Below are 25,490 nucleotides of genomic sequence, written 5' to 3'. Positions count from 1 at the left end.
CACAAGATAAAAGTTCACAGGGTTGGGGGTAATTCTAAGTAACAGAAAACAGAGAGTCGGGATAAATGGTTCATTCTCTGATTGGCAACCAATGGGGTGCTGCAGGGATCAGTGCTGGGACCCTAACTATTTACAATCTATATTAACGACTTGGAAGAAGGGACTGAGTGTAACGTAGCCAAGTTTACTGATGATACAAAGATGGGAGGAAAAGCAATGTGTGAGGAGGACACAAAAAATCTGCAAAAGGACATAGACAGGCTAAGTGAGTGGGCTAAAATTTGGCAGATGGAGTATAATGTTGAAAAGTGTGAGGTCATGCACTTTAGCAGAAAAAATTAAAGAGCAAGTTATTATTTAAATGGAGAAAGATTGCAAAGTGCCGCAGTACAGTGGGACCTGGGGGTACTCGTACAAGAAACACAAAAGATAGTATGCAGGTACAGCAAGTGATCAGGAAGGCCAATTGTATCTTGGCCTTCATTGCAAAGGGGATGGAGTATAAAAGCTGGGAAGTCTTTCTACAGCTATATAAGCTATTGGTGAGGCCACACCTGGAATACAGCGTGCAGTTTTGGTTTCCATATTTATGAAAGGATATACTTGCTTTGGAAGCAGTTCAGAGAATGTTTACTAGATTGATTCCGGGGATGAGGGGTTTGACTTATGAGGAAAGGTTGAGTAAGTTTGGCCTCTAGTCATTGGAGTTCCGAATAATGAGGGGTGATCTTAATCGAAACGTATAAGATTATGAGGGGGCTTGACAAGGTGGATGCAGAGAGGATGTTTCCATTGATGGGGGAGACTAGAACTAGAGAACTAGAGGGCATGTTCTTAGAATAAGGGGCTGCCCATTTAAAACAGAGATGAGGAGGAATTTCTTCTGTCAGAGGGTTGTAAATCTGTGGAATTTGCTGCCTCAGAGAGCTGTGGAAGCTGGGACATTGAATAAATTTAAGACAGAAATAGACAGTTTCTTGAGTGATAAGGGGATAAGGGGTTATGGGGAGCAGGTGGGGAAGTGGAGCTGAGTCCATGATCAGATCAAATTATTGGATGGCGGAGCAGGCTTGAGGGGCCGTATGGCCTACTCCTGTTCCTATTTCTTATGTTCTTATGTTCTTATGAAATACATAAATCTGCAGTATCAGTTGTTGGGAAAAATATGACTGCCAGATGTAATCCTTACTTCAATGGTAAACTAAGTTATCATTAGGAATAATAAAAACAAAAAATGCTGGAAACACTCAGCTGGTCAGGCAGCATCTGTGGAGAGAGAAACCGAGTTCTGACATAAAGTGACCTACCTGAAATGTTAACTCTGTTTCTCTCTCCACAGTTGCTGCCTGACCTATTGAATATTTTCAGCATTTTCTGCTTTTATTTCAGATTTCCAGCATCCGCAATATTTTGCTTTTGTCTTACGATTCGGGATCTAGATCTAGATCAAGAATTGATTCGAACAATGTACAGGGAAGGAAATAGTAATGGGTATCGATTATGGGAGTGCCTTTTTGCAAGCAGCAATAGTCTTGAAGACAGGATTTGTTGGGTTGAGTAGGAAACAAAAATTTTACCCTGATGTACTGTGAGAAAATACTTAATAACTCACAATCACAGAAATAACATAATGCAACAGATGCCAACAACCAGAGAAAAAAATAAGTGAGTGCTGCTTACTTTCATAGCAGCTGTCACAATGCCCTGAATTTACGCCAATCATTCAGTCCCATTGTTTGACTTTGCACAACTGCAGATCTAGCTTACAACATATACAGTAGACCAGATACAGTAGACACCTCAAGTCGCTGGAGAAATACCACCAACGATGTTTCCGCAAGACCCTGCAAATCCCCTGGGAGGACAGACGAACCAACGTTAGTGTCCACGATCAGGCCAATATCCCCAGCATCGAAGCACTGACCACACTTGACCAGCTCCGCTGGGCGGGCCGCATTGTCCGCATGCCTGACACAAGACTCCCAAAGCAAGCACTCTACTCGGAACTCCTACACGGCAAGCGAGCCCCAGGTGGGCAGAGGAAACGTTTCAAGGACATCCTGAAATCCTCCTTGATAAAATGCAACATCCCCACCGACACTTGGGAGTCCCTGGCCAAAGACTGCCCTAAGTGGAGGAAGAGCATCCGGGAGGGCGCTGAGCCCTTCAAGTCTCGTCGCCAAGAGCATACAGAAAACAAGCGCAGGCAGTGGAAGGAGTGTGTGCAAACCTGTCCGACCCACCCTTTCCTTCAATGACTGTCTGTCCCACCTGTGACAGAGACTGTAATTCCCATATTGGACTGTTCAGTCACCTATGAACCCACTTTTAGAGTGGAAGCAAGTCTTCCTCGATTTCGACGGACTGCCTATGATATGATGATGAGCTTACGATATCTGTCCGGCACCTACATATATCATCGAGCATACAATAGGAATCTTGAAACAATAATTCAATTGTCTAGATAGCCATTACACTCAACCAGAATATCACACATTAGTGGGGTTTGCTGAATGCTCCACAACTCTGTTGTGCAATGAAGCCGAAACATGGACCTGCCAGGAAGAAGGGCCTACAGCTTTAAAAGGAGCAAGACATATATCAAATGAAGGATGCTGCGAAGCTGCTGGGAAACAATTGTAAAGTCATAACAGGAACACTCTGGACACAGTGCAGAGGAAGTACCAACTCATTTTATTAACTTACATTACTGCCTTGCTTTTGTTTTCCCACCACTGCATTTGATCTTGATGCCTTGCTGCAATGACCTAGGGGCCAAAATTCATCACTCACCGCCCGCTGCCGCCGACTGCTGTCGCCATTCCTCCTGAAGATATGCCCAGTGCCACTTTTGGCGTGTCCTGGAGCCGGCGGGAGGGGAGAGCCGCCAGGAGCCGCCCGCTGACATCAGCAGACAGCCAAGATTCCTGTGGGTGGGAATCACTGGGAGTCGGCGGCAGAACGGGGGTGGACCGCTGGCTGGAGGCTGGTCGGTCCCCGACGGTAAGTATGAAGAACCTGAAAAAAAGGTAACATTTTAATATTTTTTTCAACAGCGACTGACCTGCATGGGGTCCCCTGAAGGTCTTCGAAAACTTTTTTTATTTTTTGCTGTTGGTTTTTTTTCAGGTCTCGACCCTCTGTGGGCCCGACTCCATCCTCGGCAACACTTGGGTGGCAAGAGCCTCTGCCGCCAAGAATAAGACCTCCTGCCTGCTGCCTCCCGGATTGGCAGCGTATGTCATCCATTTACCGTCCGCCGAACTTCGAGCGACATTGGCCATGAATATCCTGCCCAAAGTGCCCACCGGTACCTTGGCGGCCATCGGCGGCACTTTGGGCGGCACTTGGGCGGGCAGAGGCCTTGAGGAAAATCAGCCCTGGTGTCTAATCTGGTTCTTCTCTGAGGTGTTCCTCCATTAGCTGGAGTTGGTGGTTGCCGTGTCTAAGCAAAGACATGGTGGTCGAACTCTTGAGAAAATCTGGCTACACTTTGTTGGCTGCTGCATACCTACTGTCACCAGTGCAGATATTCGTCGTGGGTTCGTGGGATGGCGGGAGGGAGAGGGGGGGTGGCGGGGGCGGTGTTGCACAAGGCTCCCCAGTTGCCTATATCCTGATTCCCCTGTATTTTCCCTACCCATGATTTCTAGATCAGGGGTGAGGAGATTTTGGAAGGCCTTCGCAGAATACTCCTGCAAGAATAACAAAAGCAGCTGATTAATTGACATTGGCAAAATGGCTTTTCACCGCTACCATTTTTCAGTCTGCAAATCATAGGGACGGAAACAGTATCATGTTATTAAAAATAAATGGAAGGAGCTGTGAAGAAGGAGTGTGAGGAAAATTAGAAAGAAGGTAACGTCTTCCCTGATGGCTAATATGAAATCATGGGAAGCTTCTAGCGGGGCATGTGAGCTTATGGATCATGGTCTGCAGAACTGAAATAATCGCACAATCATAGAATCTTAGAGCACTGAAGGAGGCCATTCCATCCATCATGCGTCTGCCCTCTCTTCGAATGAGACAGCTGAATGGGATTTCCTGCCTTACCACAGTGAAATGCAACCAGGTCCAGGAGCATATGCAGCTGCTATTGACATAGTTGGCCTCTTTAACTTTCTTTGATATGTAGAGCTCACCTGAGGGGAATAGGATATTCCTCCTCTGCCAAATTTGATCCACTAAGGTCTTCCATACCCTGCCAAAAACTGAGACCCTTTTGAGTCTCCTTCAGGAACATAACATAAGAACATAAGAAATAGGAACAGTAGGCCATTTGGCCCCTTGAGCCTGCTTTGCCATTCAATAAGATCATGGCTGACGTGACCATGGCCTCAACTCCACTTCCCCACCCGCTCCCCATAACCCTTGACCCCCTTCAGTGAAGACATATCAGTAAACCTCCTGATGGTTGTTATACCCCTTTGTCTAGGAAAAGTGTAATGGTTTGAAATATATCAAAAATATATGAAGATATTTCAAACCATAACCTCTGCCACTATTTTCTTCTTGTTTTCTGTTTGTTTTCCTCACTTTCCCGCAGCAGCTGTTGATGATTCTGCCTATCTAGACTCATTTTTTGTTCTTAACGTGCCTCATTACTATCTCCATTTGCCTTGCACCATCATCCCTTTTGGCTCCTAGGGGCCAAAATTGCCCCGTGCTGGGTTTGGGGCTCATAATTTTAATTATATGAAAGTTTAGTGCCAGCGCAGGAAGTGCACCACTCGTGCAGAATTGGCCTCTTTGAGGCACAAAAATGTGTGGGATGGTAACCGGGCACTCGCAGAGCAGTTGCGGGGTGCGACACTTAGTGATGACGTCAGCGCGGTGCTGACGTGCTGCATCATGTCGATGCATCACAGTGTCCCTCCACTTCTTTTAAAGGGGAGGACCACTGCAAACTCTGCAGCCTCTTTAGTGATGCCCACTGGGCCACCAGGGAGGGTGTCAGCCAGGCCAGCAGCCCGGCACCCAAGCGGGGGTGCCAGTCTGCATTAGGCAGCCCTACCACACCAGCGGCTGCCATTGTAGGCCCGACTGAAAAGTCGGCCAACAGAAAAAAAGATGACGGCCGCAGCGCTATCACCTCCCCTTTAAGGACGGCCAAGGCACCCCAACCACCATAGCTCCTCACCTCGAGAAGCTGTCTGTGGCATCACTCAATGCCAACCTCACGAGGCAATTTCCCCCGAGGGGTGTAAAGTGGTCGCTGGGGGGTGATAGGGATCGGCGCACATGTTGATGACTTCATTGCCATGTCGATGTGCTAAACCACTTTTTGCCGGTGGAGGCCAGGGGGCAATTCCGGGGGGACTCACTGGCTGCCGTGCCCAGGCGAGACCCCTTTCATGCTCCATTAGTGCCTACCAGGCCCTTTCCCAGAGGGGCAATTTCAGCCCCTTAATCTCTTCTGTTTTCTACCCTATCACAGACTTTCCCTTTTGTTCTTTCTTCCCTTCCCTTTTCCTTCCCCCAGATTTGCTTAAAATCCTGGTACATCTCTAACCTTTTCCAGTTCTGATGAAGGGTCATCAACCTGAAACATTAACTCTGTTTCTCTCTCCACAAATGCTGCCTGACCTGCTGAGTATTTCCAGCATTTTCTGGTTTTACCTCATATTAATGTTTAGATTATTATCCAGTCCACTTACCATCTTCCAATTGATAATAACAAAATAATCAAACAAACTCAAACATATTGCACGAACGATGAATTTCATTCACTCTAAAATCATGCAATTTATCAATAACAAAGGTATAATAAAAATCAAGAAAAGGACTGAACTATAATGAAAGCAGCAAACCTTGGTGTATTGTGTTGACTAAGTCAGATGAAAAGCTGTTTGACATAATTCAGATCAAATGACATTCAAATTTACATTTATTCTAAATCATTTGCAAATTCTGAAAATGTCCTTACTGCTCTAAAAGTATGCAAAGCGTGATTCTTATTTTAGCCAGTACCTTGGCAGGTACAGCTATGTTGAATAAAGGTCAATAGAGATTTTACATGTATTTTCAGATTCATCAAATCTGTTAGATGTATTCAAATTTCCATCATGCGAGTCCAGGGGGTTGAAATTCAATTAAGGCAGTCAAGCAAAATGGGTGATAGGGAATCGGCAGCCGTTTTACATCCCACACGATTTTCTTTTCCATTCACATCATGACAAAATTACACCATCACTTTTTACAAAATAAATTTAGTGGAAACTTTATTTTATCTGTGGCCAGAGCTTTCTTCTGATGCTGCAGAATAAGGTATTGGCAAATCAAATAATTAGCATTCATTGTAGTTGACTGGAGAGGCCAAAGTTGGTACAGAAGTATCCGGTCACTATTTGTACATGCGTAGTGAAGATTCTTAATGCATTCTTATCGCATGGCATGCCCTGTTTGTTAGGCTTGCAATTGCATGTTTTAAATTTTTCAACTTTTTGCCACAAAGTTGCTGGAAGTGCGAGCTGATAACAGCGCAGCGAGGACAACAGGGAATCTTGGACCTTGGTGAACAACAGGACAGTGTATCTCGTTAACCAATGAAATGAAAGGATTGAGAAATAAACAGGGGAAGGACTGAGAAGGAGGGTGCATTAAAATGGGTGAATTCAATGTTAAATCAGGTACAGAATGAGAAATAAAGAGAGGGAAACAAATACTGGATTAAGAGAGAGAAAAAAAATCGACAGAAAGGGAAAGTAAGAAAAACATGTCAAATTTAAGGTTTGACATTTTTAAAATCTCCTAAAACAATTCACAACCTGAAGGATTGACACTCCACAGTTATCATTGTTTACTTTCTGGCAAAAAAGGTTGACTGGCAGTCATTATCCTGTCATTAAAAGGGTACTTATGCTGACAATTACTAGACGTAACTTTCTCTGGCAAGTTTAATGGGCAAGTGAAGACACTTCATGAAACTCATGGGGAGGTTAATCGCGAAATGTCGTTTATGCAGAGAGGTACAAATCATCCACTGACATGTGCCGATTCACAATTCATGGGGTAGCTCTTATTCGCTTCAAGTTGCTGGCCGATTTGCGCATTAATAACGGCATGTGTCATTTCGACACTTATTTTTTTCAGCAAATTCCGGCCTAATAGGTTTTGTTTTATCAAATTCATCTGTTCCAACAATGACCCTGCTAAGGACTTAAGTGTTTAACTGTCTATCATAACTTTACAATACATGGAATTCCATTTTTACTTTGTCAATTTCATAGCATAGCCAGATTCTTTCCAACACATTACCAGCACCTGCTTTGCCAATGGCTTGTCTCACTCTCACTTCGTCAACAGATTTGATAAATTGCATTTTGGAATGCAAGAGCTTTAAACCATCGGCAGTGCTGAAGACAACTGGAAGCTATTTATATCTCCATTTGACAGGGTACTGGATTTTATTAACCAGGAGTAGTACAACAATGATTACATAAGGATGACTGCAGCTATAAAAAAAATGCAAAGAGCTATTTTAAAAAACCCACAATGAGGTCAATTTTAAGTTGCAGCACAACGGAGTATCAATAGGCAGAGTGCACCCATTGCCCACCCATTGAAACCACCATGAGGTCCGAGTCAATTTGAGACCAGGGCCTCATTGCATGCAGCTGGTGAGCTGTGTGCACCAAACCAGCGCTCCAAGGCACCACGCTGATTAGATAGAGCAGGAAATCAGCAGCCTCTTACATGGAACCAACTGACAATTGGAGACTGGGAGATGCAATCCTGGAAGGGCTGTGGGTTGCCAATGGGACAGTGAGATTTTGTGGGCTATTTCTGCTCCACCTGTTCCCACAAAGATAAAAGTTAGGAATATATTTTGACCATTTGTTGAGCATCTGCAATTAGTCCTTTGAAAGTTCATTGCTTAGACTGCTCAATATCAGTCATGTTATGAAATGGACAAAGAAAAATAAAATTCAGTGCATCTCAAAAATGCAATCAGACATCAGGCATGCTTCAGTGGCTCCAATAGCCACCAAGAAAGGCAGGTGAAAAATGTCTGATGCCTACCACGATTATTGGTGACTAACTTCAACAAGCATAAGGCCCTTAATTGATATATTTAAGGGCTTAATGCCTGTTTTATGGACACCTGAAAAAAAACGCCACACGAATTTGGCAGTAGGACCAACACCTGTGCAAGTTGGGCATGGCTGGTCCCAATGCTGGTATGCTTTGCTATCCTTTGCACATGCCAATTTTATTCCCAACTCACGGGCGCAATGCATATCAATTTCTACTCCATTAGCTCAGTTAGAACGAGATGATGAGCTGCAACAATCCACAAATGCAAGATTTAAATATAACCGATTTAGAAATCCTTCTCTTGAAGAAAAAATCCTGAAACCTAGTAGCTATTCTCCAACTTCATGGCTGCTGACTCTGTCAATGAACCTAATAATAGAGGATCACCTTACCCTGGACATCGCAGCATCAGTTTGCTGCTCCCGAGCTCCCACCTCCACTTTCAAGAAAAGTGCGATATGCACAGTGGAATGTGTGTGCAAAAGGACAATGGTTGGGTATAATGCATCAAATGGTAATTCCCAGAAGATGTGGTAGTTCCCAATGTAGGTTTGTATGCCCCTTCCGAGAGGAATGTGAGCAAAATGGAGTCCAATTACCTTCATATTTCTGCTGATACCAGCAAATGTATTCTTCACCTGGTGCCTGGCATAAGAATCCAGGCTCCATGGATTCAACCAATAGCCTTCCTCCTTGAAGCTTGCACTTGTATTTTTACCGGATTGTGTTTTCACTGGAGGCTGATCTTCTGTCTTTTCTTGGTCACTTGATCTGCCAATTATATTGAGGAGGGTAATTCTGGCAATAAAATTATGCATTTTTGCTGATTATAATAAGCTATGTGAGTAGGTGAGAAAGATACACACAACCAAACAATCTGTTACATTATGCAACATATACAACATTTGAACACTCCAAGATAAATAGGAACATAAAGACTGGAAATCCAATTAGTTTGTGCCATGCAGGTCCACAGTTGAATAAAATAGGGAGTCCTTCAAGCCACATGTTGGAACCAGTTACAATTTGGAAAATATCAGAAGTACAAAGTATTGTCAGGTGACTGTGATGATTCTCCAGAAGTCCTCTATTAAAATATGACATTGCCAGTATCCTTCACGTATCAATGCAAGTATTTGCAGTTGTCCATTAAAAGGAATAGGAAGTTACATGTTGCTTGTTATTTTCAATACTAATGTAATCATGAGTTTCAGATGAATGATGCTAGGAAACTCCCATGCTAAGCGTAAATGATGTTGAAAATGTGCAACTCAAAAGTATTTTACAAAATTAATCAATTTACTCCGCAAGCATATTTTTTGGAAGGGAGATATGCTGTCACTAAATCATGAAATGTACGTTTTGTGCTGTTTTCTAGTTAAGCCACTAATCAATTTAGTTAGTACCATTCCCCCCCCCCCCCCCCCCAAGCCCATAAACAATTTACCATTGCACAGTAAATTAGCTTTGTAAGATTTTATAATCCACAACAGACTTCACAGTATATTTTCAAGAATCATTGGGCTCAAGTTTCGGCCTGAGTTGCTCCTATTTTTTGGAGCAACTAGTTTAGAATGGAACATCTTAGAAATTGCAATTCTCGGCATTTAGTTTGCTCCAGTCCTAGTGAGTTCGAATAGTTTCATTTTAGAACAGTTTTTTTTCAAAAGGGGGCGTGTCCAGCCACTTACACCTGTTTTGCAAGTTTAGGCAGCGAAAACTTACTCCAAACGAACTTAGAATGGAGTAAGTGTAGATTGTTGTATGCTCAGAAAAATCTTGCCTACACTTTAGAAATTGGCGCAGGGAACGAGAGATTGGGGGGGAGGGAAGTTAGTGAAGTTAGGAAATTTTACAAGCATTTAACACTTCACTTCTACAAATAAAGAGCCACCATGAATAATAAATGATAAATAAAGCACATAAAAAAAACATTTAATTTTCCTATCTGTCTGAAGCAGCAGCAGCAGCAGCAGCAGGCTCCGAGCTGCGAAGAAGAGTTAGGCCGTTCGGCCAGGGGATAGAGGCAGCGTGAGGCGATGTCAGAACGGACCGGCAGCAGCAGCAGGCTCAGAGCCGAAGAAGAGTTAGGCCGTTCGGCCAATGGGTAGGGGCAGTGTACAAAGCATCGGGAGGGAGAGCCAGCCAGCCAGCCAGCAAGTTTAAAAGTTTAAACGTTAAATTTGTACTTCAAGTATAGGTGCTGCATTATCAACACCATGGATTATGCAATGGTTCTCCATCAATTCACTGCACAGGAGAGAATTAATTAGAGCTCACCGCACCAGGAACATCATAGCCCGTAGGCTGATGGGCAGGAGACCTTACCCACGTCAGCAATATCGAGACAGGCGTTCGTACCTGGACATGAGCGAGGCTGATTGTGTCAAAAGGCTGTGTTTCTGCAGAGAAGTTGTCGTTGAGATCTGTAATATGCTGAGAGCAGATTTACAACCGAGAAGCAGACCGCTGACTGCCTTTTCTGTTGAAGTGAAGGTCACAGCTGCACTTTCCTTCTATGTCTCGGGATCGTTTCAAGCTACAACTGGAGATGTGTGCGCCATCTCTCAACATGCAATACATGCCTGCATTTACCAGGTCACGGCTGCACTGTATGCGTGGAGGAATGACTTCATGAAGTTCCCAATGACCGGCCAAGCAATGCACAGGGCTGTGGGCTTCTCCAGGATTGTTGGCTTCCCAAAGATACAGGGCTGCATTGATTGTACCCACATCACCTTGCGAGCACCTGTGGAGGATTCCGAGCAGTACAGGAATAGAAAAGGTTTCCACTCCATTAATGTGCAGCTCGTGTGTGCATCATGTCAGTCGATGCGAGATACCCTGGCAGCACCCATGATGCGTTCATCCTACGTGACAGCGTTTATCTGACATGTTTGAGCAGCAGCCAGAAGGGCAGTTCTGGCTATTGGGAGACAAAGGGTACGGCCTCGCCACCAGGCTCATGATGTCCCTACGCATAACACGGACGGAAGCTGACCATCAGTACATGTCACATATTGCGACACACAGCATCATAGAGAGGACCATTGGCAAATTGAAACAGCGTTTCCGATGCCTGGACCATTCCGGAGGCCACTTGCAATACTCTCCTAAGAATGTCAGTCAGTTCACTGTTGTGTGCTGCATGCTGCATAACTTAGCCATCATGAGGCAGCAGGAGCTGGTAGTGGAACCAGAAGACCCACATGAGGGAGAGTGCCTGATGATAGTGAAGAGCAGGATGAGGATGATGATGACAATCAGGAAAGTATGCAAGTGCCTGATGCCGGAGCACGAGGTTGGAGGAGGGCAGTCCATCGGGCTCCTTTAACGATTGCTCGAGCCCTGCGCCAGCAGTTCATCTGTGAATGCTTCAATTACTGATGCCTGAGGGCTCAGCGACAACTGTTGAGCATGGATATGTTTATTTTTTGGAGTTCTTCCTATGCTGTGTTGTGTTAATGGAACATGATTCAGTTTTAATGAAATAATATTTTATTGAAAAGTTAACGTTAGTGTAATTAAATATTTGTTGTGTCAAACTTCACTTTTTAACATGACTCTTTAAGATCACTTAAAAACTTTAAGATCACTTATAAATTTGTAAAGTTACAAAAGTTACAAAACAATTTTAATGTGAAAAATCCTACATTCTTATGATCACTTAAACTTCAAGATCACTTTTTAGGTGCAAAATTAAATATGTTACAAAATGGGAGAGCATTTACACGATAAGATCACTTAAAAACCCGAAGATCACTTATAAGTTGTAAAGTTACAAAACTTAAAAACAATTTCAATTTGAAAAAAGTTACTACAGTTACATCAAGAACAAAAACAAAAGCAGCAAAGAAAGGCTGCAACCATTTCTCATCCACATCTCGGTGAATGTTCACTTCTTCATGGGGGTGTCATTTGATTGGCCGGGCAGTGTGCCCTTATTGCAGCAGCTACCTCACACAGGCCCTCCTTGACAGCCTGTGCTGTCACTTGCATGCCCTTCTTGACAGCCCGTGCCATCACTTGCATTCCCTCGGACATTCCCTCCCTCATTTCCCGTGTCATTATTGCTATATCTCCCGTCAGTACCGTTACCTCTTCACCCACTGCACTGACGCTGCCCACGAGTGATCGGGTAAGCTCATTGCTCTCCACACCCAATGCCACAACCTTAGCCAGATCTGTTGCACACTGCATCTCAGGAGAGCGTGTTTCCAATCTCCTTCTCCTCTACCTGGATCTGCCTCACGGCACCATTCCAGTGGGAGCCACGAGCTGGGATGGTGCGACCCTCCAAACGGCAGCACTCAAGAGGAGCCGTGGCTGGGGTGGTGGGGCCCTGGTCTTGCATCCGGCACTGTGATATATTCACAGAGTACAGCACACACAGGTCCTAACATGGCTGGCAGCTCTGACGGAAGCCTCCGGAACAGCCTGGTATTGTTTATTATTAACTCTGCAGTTGCAGTACACAATACATCCACATCCACAGTGTGGAGCTACAAACATTACAAGCTTACAGACATTACACTTCTCCCTCCTTAATGAAGAAGTTATTATAACAAACATCATAGATAACTTTCATTTTTATACATGACACAGGATATAGACTTTTTTTTAACCAATATTTACAAATTTAACTTTACCACGTGTTTTTTTTCCCGAAGAGATACCGTCGCTCTCGAACAGAACCTTCCAAACATGGTGTCGATTTCACACTCATTCGAGGCTCATCCTGAGGAACATTTTCCGCTACGGAATTTCCTTAAATTTCAGTTGAACTCACTCTCACTTCAGGCTCTTTGTTTTCCTGACTCGGAATCAGACTTTCATTCTGATTCTCACCTGGATTGGTTTCCAGTACATTGGATTTAGTATTTTCTACTGGTGTATCAAAACTATCTGATGAGTCAAAAATAATTGAATCATTCCCACCTTCAACTCCTTCCATGTCTGTAGGTAAAATATGATCAATATGAACAAACCTAACCTGTCCATTATCAAATATCTTTACCAAATATGTGCAAGGACCACATATCTTCACCATTCTTCCTAGTAACCACTTTACCCATTTATGGTGATGGTTCTTCACTCACCTTATGGTTTAATTTCACACTTCTCTCTTTTATTCTACCTCTATCATGATTCTCTTTCTGTCTTAATTGTGTCTCTTCTACGGATTGTGCCAAATTTGGCTTTAACAATGAGAATCTGGTTCGTGGCTGTCGTTTGAGAAACAACTCTGCTGGTGTTCTATCAGTAGTTTTATGAGGAGTATTTCGATATGTAATCAAAAAATTAGCCAATTTGTGATCCAATGACAACTGTCGTTTCCTTGGATTTGGATCTAACATTTGTTTTATGAGGGCACGTTTTACAATTTGTACAGTGCGCTCTGCTGCACCATTTGAAGCAGGGTGGTATGGTGGAACCTTGGTGTGTTTCACACCATTTTTGCTCGTGAACTGTGCAAATTCTTCAGAACAAAATTATGGTCCATTATCCGAAACAATTTCTTCAGGGAGACCAAATGAAGAAAATAATCTTCGCAAAATGTCCAATGTTTTACTTGTTGTTATTTTCCACATTGGGAACACCTCAACCCACTTCGAATGGCTATCAATCACAATGAACAATTGTTGTCCTTCTAACTCAGCAAAATCAATATGTAGCCTTTGCCACACCCTGGGAGGCCATTTCCATGGCTGTAATGGTACTGAAGGTGGTTGCTTGCTTACCAATTGACATGTCATACACTGACTCACGATGTACTCCATATCTTTATCAAGACCTAGCCATCATAAATAACTGCGTGTAAAACTCTTGGTCAAGCACACTCCCAGGTGCTGGTCATGGAGGTCTCCTAATAATTTGGACCTGAATTTATTTGATATAACCACTCTTGCACCCGACATGATACAATCTTTATCGACTGATAATTCATTCCTACGAATGAGGAATGGATGTGTATCTTTGTCTGTTACCTGGTTTGACCATCCATTTGCAATATAATCATACACCTTTGACATCACTGGGTCACGTTTGGTTGCTCTACCAATCTCTTCAGCTTTGACTGGTAGTTTATCATTGTATGAAAAATAAAACACTTCTTCCCTATCGGGTGTAACTTGTGATGGGGAAGTCATTGCATCAGCATTACTGTGATCAGCTGATTGTCTATATTCAATATCATATGTATATGCTCACAAAATCAAAGCCCACCTCCGCATTCGGGCTGTAGCTAATGTTGGAACTGGAGATTTTGGATGGAGGATTGCTGTTAGGGGCTTATGGTCTGTAACGATGGTAAACTTACGACTATACAAGTATTGGTGAAACTTCTTGACCCCAAAAATTAATGCCAAAGCTTCCCTTTCAATTTGAGCATAATTACTCCTACTAGCACTAAGAGTGCGTGAAGCAAAAGCAATTGGTCTATCCTCCCCAATATGTGATACATGAGAGATCACTGCCCCAACTCCATATGGAGAGGCATCACATGCTAGTTTAATCTCCTTAGATATGTCATAGTGAACTAACATGTTGCTCTCTACCAATTTGCTTTTACACTCCTTGAATGCTGTATTGCATTCTTTTGACCACTTCCAATGGACCTGTTTTTTCAAAAGTTCATTCAGTGGATGTAATACTTGCCAAATTTGGTAGGAACTTCCCATAATAGTTCAAAAGACCCAAGAATGAACGAAGTTCAGTGACATTCCTGGGAGTCGGTGCATTTCTGATTGAATCCAGCTTTTCCGTGGTCGGATGAAAACCATCTTTATCTACTCTGTACCCCGAGTACTCCACTGAGTTTTTAAATAACTCACACTTACAAGCAGACACTCGTACTCTGTGCTTCTCTAGCCATTTGAGGACTTCATTCAATATGTTATTATGAATTTGCCTGTTTGGTGCTGAAATTAGTATGTTATCCAAATAACATACTACCCCTTCAATACCTTGTAAAATCTGGTTCATCACCCCTTGGAATATGGCAGGGGCAGAAGACACTCCAAACGGTAGCCTATTAAATTGATATAGGCCAAGATGAGTATTTATAGTCAAACCTGACTTGGACTCGTCATCTAGTTCAAGCTGTAAGTAGGCATTCGTGAGATCCAGTTTTGAGAAGATCTGACCACCTGTCAGTGTTGTGAACAAATCTTCTATATTCGGCAATGTATTGGGGACATTACCCTCTAGAACCTGGTTTACGGTTACTTTATAATCACCACCACACAATCTTACCTTACATCGAACTTAGGTACAACAACAATGGGTGTAGCCCAATTACATCGATCTATCTTATAAATAATGTTCTCAGTCTCTAGCCTTTTGAGTTCTTGCTCAACTTTCTCCTTGAGTGCATATGGTACAGAAGGTGGCTTGTCGTAAACTGATCTAGTGTCCTTCTGTACCATGACACTCGCCTTGAAGACTTGGATCGGACTGCCCGTTTCGCAGAACACCTTCAGATACTTCTTGATAACTCATCCGTTGATGCAAATCTCGCTTCCACAAGGCAAATCTCACTCCAATCCAGCTTTAGTGAGCTCAACCAATTTCTTCCTAATAAGGCAGGCTTGTCTCCTTTCACTACTATTAGAGGCAAGTTCTGAAATTGATCTTTTTATTTCACCGGTACGGTTGTATGACCTACCACAGGGATTTTCTCTCCTGAGTAGCCCCGCAGCTCTATCTTGGATTTCTCCAGTTGGAAATCATTCAATTTGTCGAGGTATAGCGATTCTGGTATTACACTCACGGATGCACCCGTGTCGATTTCCATTGGTATCTTGAATCCTGCAACAGCTATTTGGATTTTGATACTTTCCGGATCGCTGTCCGTTAACCTTGTGCTCCTGATGACGTGTAACTCTAACATCTCCTCGTCCTGTTGTTGTTCTTCCATGCTATGTAGTCTCTTTGGATTTCTACTCATAGATTTGAACGCTGGACTCAGCTATGAACGCTGATTTACCCTTCAGTTGGCATGCCTTCGCAAGATGCCCAGTCTTTCTGCAACAGAAACACTCTGCCTTCACGTATGGACAACTTTGAGCAATGTGTTGTCCCAGGCACCTATAGCACGACTTCGACGCTCTGTTAGAATTTTCAGTTTCTGAGACTTTGGGCCCCACCTTCTTTTACTTTGAACCTGCAAGTGATTTACCTCGGTTGACTGATGACCGTAATTATTATTTAATTCTCAGGAATATTGTTTGGCCATGCCCATCGACCTCACTGTCTAACAAGCAATCTCAAAAGTCAAGTCATCCATCGTCAATAACTTCCTTCTGATTGCATAATTTTTCACCCCACAAACAAAATGATCCCGTAATGCTCGGTTTTGAAAGTTTCCAAAATTACAGTGCACCATTAGCGTTTTTAATGCTACGATGTAATCACTGATACTTTAATCAGTCTTTTGATTCCAAATCCCGAAACAATAGCTTTTAGCAATTTTTAATGGTTTGGGTTATAGTGCTGTTCCAGCTTCATTAAAATCTCTTTAAGCATTGTGTCCTTTGGCTCGTCAGGCACAAGCAGATTTATCAGTGTTTCAAACAATTCTGGCCCAGCTTCCGATAAGAAGATCGCTCTCTTACGTTCCATCACAGCCCAGTTCTGGACTGCATTGTCTGGAACTTCGATTATGTTATTTGCAGTGAAATACATTTCTAACCGATCCACATACACTTTAAAACGTTCCCGGTCGTGGCTATATTCCCCCAAATGCCCCATTACACCTGCCATTTTAATTTCTAGCTGTCCACACCATGTGCTGTATTTTACTTTGGATTTTTGTAGCTTTTTCCAAGACAGAAACTTCCAAAGTCTCTCTGTCGGCCGGCTGAATCCTTCACCAATAAAATTTAATCTTTAACTCATCCGAAAAATCCCATCTCATCGCCAAATGTGATATATTCACTGAGCACAGCACACACAGCTCCTAACATGGCAGGCAACTCTGTCAGAAGCCTCCGGAACAGCCTGGTTCTGTTTATTATTAACTCTGCAGTTGCAGTACACAATACATACACATCCACAGTGTGGAGCTACAAACATTACAAGCTTACAGACATTACAGGCACCACTCCAGTGGGAGGCGCAGGCTGGGACGTTGGGGCAGTGGGGGCAAACTGCTGCATTACACCAGCAGCACCACTGGGTCCCGCAATGTCAGAATCTGTGAAACCATGGAAGGTGGAACCAGAACCTATGCAAGGGTTTGAAACACTGATGAGTCCGCTAATGTGGGCTCATAAATATTAAGTTCGAAGGTCTCCCCTGAAGCCATTTCAGTCAACGCCTGCAGCCACCCTTGGTCTGGATCGTCCACATCTCGTTCTTCTGGTTCTTCTTCTGGATCTTCAGGAGCTTCGGGATCGGCGCCATCTTCTGCAAAATATATCAGAACAGTCAAATGTTTAGCAGCACAGAAGGGGGCAGGATGGGTGGCATGAGTACTCTCACACATAGCAGGCCAGGCAGCAGGTTGATTTGAAGGGCCACAATATATTTTCAGGACTTACCCTCTCCCTCGCGTGTGGGCCCAGCTTGTGCTGTACTGATTGCTTTTCTCCATGTACGACTCATCGTAGCAGCTATCCTCTGTTTAAAGGGTGTCAGTGGATGCAGATTTGGCGGGCGTCCTCCTGTTCGAGTTCTTTCCCTTTTGTTGTGGGCCAATTTCTTCTGCAAAGATGAAAATATAACTTTTTACAGAGTGCGTCTTTCTGCAGGGTGGGACATATACAGATAGTCACATTTACAATTAAGATTCCATTGAAAAATGAAAATATTACTTACAGTAACTACTTGACCAAGGTCGTGCCATTTCTTTTTACACTGGCTTTCAGATTTCCTGGTATGCACCTCTGCGCAGTAATCTTCAGCAACTTGGTTTCAGCGTTTCTTCACTTCTTTGGGTGGCACATTTATGCGACCTCTGTTGCTGGTATCCAGCTCCTGCCATTTCTGCTCAATGATGTTAACTAATGTCTCCATTTCCTCATGCAAGAAATTCTTTGTTCTTGGTGGACGTTGTTCCATTGCTGTATTGAATTGACACTCTGATTTTTCAAAACACACAGTCCTTATTTTGCATGCACCTATGCAGCACTTGTTCTGGAAGTTTAGCAGCAACAAGCTGCACTCACTAATTTTAGCAGGTGATTTCTTCAACAGTGTTGCTAAAAGCACTCCTTCAGGCAGAAAAAAAATCACCAAAATTCACTCACAAGCCTTTCCACAACTCCACAAAACAAAACAGCACTGCTCCTCATTTACCTTTAAAAATGGTTGAGTGCCAATGTTTGTCTCCCACTGCGCATGCGCACATGCTCCAGCATGCATGCGCAGGGCTGGCGGCACTAAATGTGCTGCTGTGAGCTAGCCTCGCCCCCTGCGGAAAATGTTTGGCGCCACACTTTGGCCCTGCCCCCCGCAGCTGCTGATCCACAGCGCCGACCTGGAACGGGCCCAAAAAACATCACGGAATACCAAGGTAGGCCTTAGGCGCACTTTATGTTCAAGGAAACAGACGTGCCTCTCGGAGGTGCGCCGTTCTAAAGGAGGGCTGAAACCTGAGCCCAATGATTGGAATCCACTGTTGACTATTAAGATTGAAATTCATAACACAGCGCCAAATATTAAATCGCACTGCAGTGGGCCCAGGTTTTGGCTGGAGTTGCTCCTACTTTTTTGGAGCAACTGGTTTAGTTTGGAGTATCTTAGAAATCGCAATCCTTGGCATTTAGTCTGCTCCAGTTCCAGTGAGTTAGTTTAGTTTAGTTTTAATTCAGTTTTTTTTTTCAAAAGGGGGCGTTACCAGCCAGTTGCGGCTGTTTTGCAAGTTTAGGCAGCGAAAAGTTACTCCAAACTAACTTAGAACGGCGGGGGGGGGGGGGGGGGGGGGAAGGGAAGTTAGAGGGAAGTTCGGGGATTTTCCAAAGCATTAAACACTTCACTTTTAATAATAGAGAGCTATCGTCAATAATAAATGATAAATAAATCAATAATTCAACCAATAAATGAATAAATCAATCAAAAAATCAAAAATTAAAAATAAATACAAAAAATAAAAAAATCAATCAATAAATAAAAAATTAAAAGTTTCTACTCACCTACTGCAGTACCTATCCGTTCGGGAGCACCGGGAGCCCTCCAACAGCCTGCCGAAGAGTCGGTCGGGTGGGCCCCGCTGCCAAGAGGGTGTTTGGGCGGGGCCCGCCACCGAAGAGCTGCCGGTTAGGTGGGCCCCGCCGCCGAGGAGCAGTTTGGGTGGGGCCCGCCACCAGGGAGGAGTTCGGGCGGGCCCCGGCAGCTGCGCACATGCGCAGTGGAATCTGCGTGCGTGCGCAGTAGCTCCTGGCCCTCCCAGTGTCCTATCTCCAGGCGACTCTATCCCTGACCGAAGGTATATCGCGATGTTTGTCGCCCCTGTCCTGGGCCGAGTGGCCTGCCTGCCTCACCATCCCTCACCTCGCCGAAGAACTGCTGGTTGGGCAGGGCCCACCACCGGGGAGAAGTTCGGGTGGGCCCCGCCACTGAAGAGCTGCTGGTCGGGCGGGCCCCGTCGCCAAGGAGGTAAGGGCAGTGGCGATGAGATGAGGCAAGGGACAGTGAGGCAGGCAGGCCACTTGGCCTGTGATAGGGGCGGCGAACATCGTGATGTCCCGTCGGCCAGGGATTGGGAGGGCCAGGAGCTACTACACACGTGCTCAGACTCCACTGCGCATGTGTGCAGCTGCCGGTACTCTTTTCGGCGCAGGGCTGTAGCTCCGCCCCCAGCTGCTTGTGCTGAGCTGCGCCGACTGATAAACAGGCCTGCTGAACACCGAGAATTGAGAGCTAATAATTCTACAAACTAGGCGGGCCTCTCGGAGGTGCGCCGTTCTGCGGGACAGCCGAAACTTGGGCCCAGTAATTCCACAATTTGTGCACCTTTACAAAGTGCAGATGACACCACTGCAATTGCACTCTCTGCAATGTTATTTTATGTGATATATAATTCAACTTCCTGTGCATTCTTATTGCTGTTCTATAGAATGATGAAGATTTCAAGCAAGAAAATAAATTAAGTACGTTTCAGAAAAGTTGGAGATGGAAATTCATGGCTGGAGCAAGATGCATACATTCTGGCATAAGTGCTGAGATGCGCCCACCTGGGATCTCCACCAAAGTTTGCAGGGGCAAGAGAAGGTAAAAGAACAGTTAGCACGCACACTACACGGGCACACACTATTGTAGAGACTGGAAAGTCTAGCGTAGATTGCCAGTTTTGAAGGGGTGTGCAGTGGGTCCTTCCCCTGTAAAATAAATTTACTGTGCCCTGAATACCCACCTTGTCCTGCCCTCCCCTCCCCCACAGCCACCTTTGTAAGTAGACCAATATAAAAATAATTGGTTGAACTTTTCTTCACGGGTTCAGCAAATGAACCTGACCTGGACTCCCAGGCAGGTGCCAATTCTGGTGCTTGGCAGCATGGCACGCCATCTACCGCCACCAACCCTATGCCGGGTCCCTCTGAGGGCCAAGAATACACAAATTTCCAGTGTTGAGCATGATTTCCACCAACCCTACCTGCTTTTATGCCAATGACCTTGAAAGGGGCAGACGAAGGCTCGACTCCTTACAAACCTACTCAGTATATCCTGGTTCTGTCCTAAATTCCAGCCCTTCATGTGCTCGCCCACAAACGTTACAGTGGGAATGCATAAAATAAATCTTTGCACTGAAAAGCAATTCAAATTTGATTTAAGACACCGTAGATGATTAAGTTAAGTGGAACAGAGTAATTTTCTATAATGTGTTAAAATAGCTGTAAAGAAACTGACTTAAATGAAACATATTGGCTGAAGTTTTATGGTCAGCAGCGATGGAACGGCGCTCACTATTCCTTGCATTTACAGATACCCACAGATATTTTGTGGGTCTTTGGAGTGGCGTCTTATGGAATTTCAAGATCGTTTCACCGCAGCACCCTCTACAAGGGATCTGTGATGTGTGTGAACAGAACAAGCAACTGCGTGGCTCTTCAACCAATTAGATTGAAGAATCCTCACTGAGACACACAGGGGGCTAAATCCGATAGATCCCGAAAATGGGCAGGGATATCACCATGCGTGATTAGCCCATGCCTGTTGAGTCCAATGCAGGCAGCACGTAAACGTCATAAAGAAAGCAAAATAAAGAGAGGGAAAGAAAGATGGGATTACGAGTGAGATATAAAAGAAAAAGACAGAGAAGATTTTTAAAAAAAATCTCCAATAATAATTCAATTCTGAAGGAATCAGACTCCACACTTATATAATTTACAGCGAGGTTGTTTGGCAGTAATTAAGACTTATCACGCCATTAAAAATTCACTTACATTTGAATGCACCAGTCCTAACTTCTCCTGGCATGTTCAGTGGATCACTAATGGATAAGTACAGCAACTTCACGCCCTTACATGGATTTTAATGCCGAGTCTATCGATGAGGTAACGTAGCTCATGGAGGAGTAGGGCAAATCATACAGCAACTACCTGGTTTCCGTGTTTAATTGTGAATGTGCTGAATCTGGAATTTGCTGTTCGATTTACTCCTTAATAACAGAGAGTGCGAATAGCCTCACTGTTTTTCCTATTGCAAATTCCGGGCGATTGTGAAGTAGGAACTTAAATTTATTACTTTAATTTGATTAATGAAAAAGCATATTGGCTTAGTCATAAAATGCTGATTAACTGTAATATAGTCACAACTGTCCAACATACTGTTCTGGTTTTTGTCCTAGCCAGTGCTTTTAGCACTATCTCTTGAATTCAGCTATTTTTTTCCCAATAGTAACTGGTGCTATCCCAAGATGAGCATGGGACTGAAATATGCCCTTGAAGTATGCATCAGACATTTGCTTCCTGCTTCACTTCAGATTTCTCTACCTGACCACTGCTTTCCAGATTATTTTCATACGTTTGTGTAAACAAGCAAATTGGTTTTAAATTGCAGTCTAGTAGGGTAAGGAATACCAACAGATTGTATGTAAAACTCGCTTATATATTATGTAAAATTAACTTTAGATTTTGAAGGAATACATCGAACAGCTTTGTGTTTATCTTTTAAAGAATGCCACCGAAGGCCAGGGCAAGATCAAACCTGCAGAGATAACACATTCCAAGAAATCAAGAGGTTTGCCATATGCTCGGATGAAAGGATAGAGGCCACACAGCAGGCAGTCTGATAAGGATTAACAAATGTTTCTTTGCTTTGACTGAACTGAATGTTTTCTTTGACTGAACTGAATGTTTTCAACTGAACCAAATGCTATAACAAATCCCTTACATCTGTCTTACATCTGTGTTATTTGTGGTAGTTAAATTGCCATTGGCAGTGTTCTCAATCACTGTCACTTCAAAAGATCCATTATAGACCAGCCCACTCGAAATCTGTATGAAGATCGCTGAGACCTTTGGATTTTTGAAGCGTTTGTCTTAGGCTGCTGAGAGCAAGAACTTCCCCCGCATATGCTGGAATAAAGATCGTATACGAACCTATCTCTGGGTCCGTCATCAATCAAGAGCGTCGATCCACTATTTCAGTTGGTCCGCTCGGGAGAGAGGGAGATTTCTGCACAACACAGTTTATCTTTTTACTTATTGGCATTTTTAGCATCTGCCTTGACAGGGACCTAATGACCTGCTACTCCAATTCCTCCAGCCAAGAGGCCCAGGTCACATCCAGTCACCGCAGGAAATCCAGCCGGGAAGCCCAGGTCACGGCGAGTTGCAAATTGAACTGTACAGCCACCTAAGAACTCATGCTAAGAGTGGAAGCAAGTCTTCTCGATTCCGAGGGATTGCCTATGATGAAAACTCCAATTCTTGCCACATGCCCAGCCTTGATGCCCCAGCTGCCGTCTCAGCCCAATTGCCTCATTCTCTTTGCTGCCAGTTTACTTTCAGTGGCCTCACTGCTCCCACTGCCTGCTTACACCTGCCAGCTTGCCAACACAGAGGTCAAGGGGTAATGTGTAATGAGTCTGGATTAATTCATGATCTCGTAGTAAAGGAACCTCTTGGGAAGCATGATCATAGTATGGTAGAATTTCAAATTCAATTTGAGGGTGAGAAAGCTAAGTCTCAAACTAGTGTCCTGAACTTAAATAAAGGCAATTACAAAGGTATGAAGGCAGAGTTGGTTCAGATGGACGAGGGAAATATATTAAAGGGTAAGACTGTAGAAAAGCAGTTGTAAACAATTAAGGAAATATTTCATAACTCTCAGCAAAGATATATTCCAGTGAGAAACAAAGACTCTAAGAGAAGGATGAACCATCCCTGACTAGCTAAGGAAGCAAAGGATGGTATCAAATTGAAAACAAAGGCATACAATGTTGCAAAGAACAGTGGAAGGCCAGAGGATTGGGAAATTTGTAGAAACCAGCAAAGGACGACTAAAAAAATAATAAAGACAGTGAAGATAACGTACAAGAGTAAATTAGCAAGAAATATAAAAACAGACAGTAAGAGCTTCTACAGGTATATAAAAAGGATGCGAGTAGTTACAGTAAATGTTGGTCCCTTAGAGAATGAGAATAGGGAATTAATAATAGATAACAGGGAAATGGCAAAGACTGAAGAAATATTTTGTATCAGTCTTCACCTTAGAAGACACTAAAAACATCTCGATGATTGATAATCAAGGAGCTATAGGGATGGGGGGGGGACTTAAAACAATCACTTCCACTAGAGATAATATGAGGCAAATTATTGGGACTAAAGGTGGACAAGTCCCCTGGACCTGATGGCCTGCATCCTAGGGTCTTAAAAGAAGTGGCTGCAGAGATAGTGGATGCATTGGTTGTAATCTACCAGCATTCCCTGAAGTCTGGAGAGGTCTCCGAGGATTGGAAAACTGCAAATGTAACACCCCTATTTAAGAAAGGAGGGAGACAGAAAACAGGAAACTATAGACCAGATAGCCTAACATATGTCATTGGGAAAATGCTGGTATCCATCATTAAGGAAGTAGTAGCAAGACATTTAGAAAATCATAATGCAGTCAAGCAGAGTCAGCATGGTTTTATGGAAGCGAAATAATGTTTGACAAATTTTCTGGAGTTCTTTGAGGATGTAATGAGCAGGATGGATAAAGGGGAAAGTACATGTTGTGTATTTGGATTTCCAGAAAGCATTCGATAAGGTGCCACATAAAAGGTTACTGCACAAGATGAGCTTACGGGGTTGGAGGTAATATATTAGTGTTGATCGAAGATTGGCTAACTAACAGAAAACAGAGAGTCAGAATAAATGTGTCATTTTGAGGTTGTAACTAGTGGGGTGCCATCGGTGCTGGAGCCTCAACGATTTACAATTTATAGTGATGACTTGTATGAAGGGATTGAGTGTAATGTAAACAAATTTGCTGATGATACAAAGATAGGTTGGAAAGCAAGTTGTGGAGGACACAAATAATCTACAAAGGGATATAGGGCTCAATTTTCCCCAGGAGTTGCTCCGATTTTTTGGATACGCTGCTTTTTCTGGCCTAACTTAAAAATCCCCAGTTTCCCCAATCAGTTTGCACCAGCGCAACTCACTTAGTTAAGTTTTTTTTAGGTTAGTTTTTTTTTCTCAAAAGGGGACGTTACCAGCCACCTACGTCAGTTCAGGCAACTTTGGCCAGCTAATAGTTACTCCATTTCTATTTAGGCCAGCGTTTGTGGACACTTGAGAAAACCCTTGTGGAGAGTTAAAGAAATCGGCGCAGGTAAGGAAATCGGCGCAGGTAAGTGCAGCAGATGCCCGGACAGCAGCAGCAGGAAAGGTAAGAGAGAGGGGGGGAGAAGAGAGAGATGGGAGAAGAAGAGAGAGGTGGGGGGAGGGAGAGGGGATGGGGGTAGGGAGAGGAGGTGGGGCGAAGCCTTTGACCGGAAGGGAGGAGACCACTCGGCTTGGGTTGGGGCAGGAGAACTCACCGGCAGGAGAACTCAAAGAATGCAGTTTAGAGAAGTTTCACTAGGTTGATGAGGGGGTTGACTTATAAGGAAAGGTTAAGTAGGTTGGGCCTCTACTCATTGGAATTCAGAAGAATGAGAGGTGATCTTATCGAAACGTATAAGATTATGAAGGGTCTTGACAAGGTAGATGCAGAGAGGATGTTTCCACTGATCGGGGAGACGAGAACGAGAGGGCATGATCTTAGAATAAGGGGCCGCCCATTTAATACTGAGATGAGGAGAAATTTCTTCTCTCAGAGGGTTGTAGATCTGTGGAATTCGCTGTGGATGCTGGGACATTGAATAATCTTAAGACAGAAATAGACTGTTTCTTAAATGATAAGGGGATAAGGAGTTATGGGGAGCGGGTAGGGAAGTGGAGCTGAGTCCATGATCAGATCAGCCATGATCTTATTCAATGGCGGAGCAGGCTCGAGGGGCCAGGTGGCCTACTCCTGCTCCT

General features: G+C 43.8%; 2 long non-coding RNA genes across 3 annotated transcripts; one reads left to right on the top strand and one right to left on the bottom strand.

Annotated features, from left to right (window-relative positions):
- Positions 1 to 1,385: 1,385 nt before the first annotated feature.
- On the bottom strand, positions 1,386 to 19,648 carry LOC139263002 (uncharacterized). 2 transcript variants are annotated; one of them, XR_011593025.1, is made up of 3 exons: positions 19,173 to 19,648; positions 8,637 to 8,835; positions 1,386 to 3,018 (listed from the first exon to the last, which is right to left on the bottom strand). It is a non-coding gene; the product is annotated as an uncharacterized lncRNA (long non-coding RNA). The 2 variants fall into 2 exon arrangements; XR_011593024.1 differs by having other exon boundaries at positions 8,637 to 8,808.
- LOC139263001 (uncharacterized) lies at positions 19,396 to 24,723 on the top strand. Its single transcript, XR_011593023.1, has 3 exons — positions 19,396 to 19,635; positions 20,096 to 20,250; positions 22,155 to 24,723. It is a non-coding gene; the product is annotated as an uncharacterized lncRNA (long non-coding RNA).
- Positions 24,724 to 25,490: the final 767 nt, after the last annotated feature.

This window comes from Pristiophorus japonicus, chromosome 4 (genome assembly GCF_044704955.1).
Source record: "Pristiophorus japonicus isolate sPriJap1 chromosome 4, sPriJap1.hap1, whole genome shotgun sequence".
In the NCBI taxonomy this organism is placed as follows: domain Eukaryota; kingdom Metazoa; phylum Chordata; class Chondrichthyes; family Pristiophoridae; genus Pristiophorus; species Pristiophorus japonicus.
Note: the sequence above shows the minus strand (reverse complement) of the source record. Positions and strands in the feature narration are given on the sequence as shown.